We start from the raw sequence: 2,049 nt of genomic DNA, 5'->3' as shown, positions 1-2,049 counted from the left end.
TTGTGTCTAGGAAGCAAGCTGGGTGAGGAATGGAAAGTGGATGGCAGTGTGGGTTCTCTCTCTCTCTCTCTCTCTCTCTCTCTCTCTCTTTCTCTCTCTCTCCTCTTTTTCAAATTCACATCCCCAAGCAAGGATCCCTTTGCTTTTTTTGTACCTCTTTCGATAATGACGACACCCACAGGGAGAAAATAAATTCTTTTCTAAAGTTAAAGGTTTACATCAGTCGTGCTAGTTAAATATCTGTTAAAACTGTCCTTATTTCCCCCCAATAGATAAAGCTACAAGTTTACAAGGGTGAGAAAATTTCTCTCCCACTTGGTTGCTGTGAAATATATTTTTAAAGCGTCAGAGGGGAGAAGCTAGTTTACAGGCTCACACTCGGGGTGTGTGTAGTTCTGATGCGGCAAATAAAGTCCATTACCAGCAAGAGGGCTGTTGGGTGTTCTGAGGGGACCTCTGACTCATCTAAAAACTAGGTCGCTCACCACTGTGGCAAATACCATTCCACAGATAAACTAGGCGACAACCATGCTCAAAGACTCTGGTACTGGTCGCCTCCCTACACAAAGTCACAGGATTTGGTAAAGCCCCAGTGAAGAGAATTGAGAATTCTTTAAAATAGACTCAGCTCCCTTATTTAGCTAGTACAGTAAGCTACGTGAATAGCACAGCTGTTTGAGTTGAAGGCATGCTTGTCTGCTGATTATCCATATCTGGAGGGACAGCCTAGACTCACATTTAACCACTCCTGGGTTCAGAATTTGTACACAGGCTGGAGGGAGTTCTTGTTGGGCCCCAGGAGTCTGCAGCTTAGAAACTCTCCCAGGTGGTATTTGCCGAATGCTGTGGGGAAAACCTTGGAGACAAAGCTCTGTAACGCCCAAAGAGAAATTTGTTTCAGTTAAAGGCGTCAAACAGGTGGCATTATCACTAGAGAGCCAACCAATCTGGTGTGATTAACAAGAGGTAATAGGCTCTTTCCAAAATATGTAGTCATCTCACTGAAATTACTCCTGGTTGTAGACTTGACATCTCAATTTGTTCCATTCAATCGCCTTGGTGGTATTTCATTACCTAGGAGTTATTTTGGGCCTTGGAAAAATCTATTTTCACAAACTATGTGGAAACTTCCCTCTGTTTACAGCATGGCGCTGTCAGTAATGATTTATGATCCCAAGTTGTTATTTTTTTTCCTTATTAAAAAATGAGCCTAAGATAGACTTAGTTGGCTCAGGCCTGTAATCCTACCACTTAGAAGGTAGAGGCAGGAGGTTCAGGAGTTCAAGGTCATCCTCAGCTACATAAGACAGTTAAAGGCCAGCCTGGACTACTTGAGACACTGTCTCAAATACAAAACAAAACAAAAAGTCAAACTTCATAAATGTAGCAGCTTTTACAGCTATTCTCACAACCACTTGATATGAATCATATAATCCATAGAGCTTATGAAATGTGCAACATTCTGGTCAGATTTGGCCAGACTCATCCAGCTGCTTGATCTCAGCTTGTTTTCTGAAAAACTATGCAGCATGCAAATCATGCTGGGGACCACGGGGTCTCGTGACAGCAGATGAATCTCGGAGGTCTACTTTTCTTGCTTTAGGCATCTTCCTTCTCCTCTCTGTCCAGGACCACTGGACCATTGTGCTGTAGGCTCAGGGTGCCTTGAAACTCTAAATTTTGAGCTAGGTCACCTCTGACAGGAGTACAATGAATGATGCCTGATTCTGCTAAGTGGGTCTCACTCCTGGCTGAGAAACCAGAGGTCCCTGACATGCAGACAAAGGCAAGGATCTCTAGGTGACAGCTTGGTCACCTCTATGAAGAGTAAGATAAAAGTACTTGGCATGTGTTCCTATTTTTTGGCCAGGAATGCTGGTAGAAGGAGTATTTAGAAAGCTTAATATTTAAGGATAGCTGGGTATGGTACAGCATGCCCATTATCCCAGCACTTGGGACACTGAGAGAGTCATAAATTCCAGGCCAACCTAGACTTCATAGGAAGTCTCTCTCTCTCTCTCTCTCTCTCTCTCTCTCTCTCTCTCTCTC

This window comes from Mastomys coucha, unplaced genomic scaffold (genome assembly GCF_008632895.1).
Source record: "Mastomys coucha isolate ucsf_1 unplaced genomic scaffold, UCSF_Mcou_1 pScaffold23, whole genome shotgun sequence".
In the NCBI taxonomy this organism is placed as follows: Eukaryota; Metazoa; Chordata; class Mammalia; order Rodentia; family Muridae; genus Mastomys; species Mastomys coucha.
Note: the sequence above shows the minus strand (reverse complement) of the source record.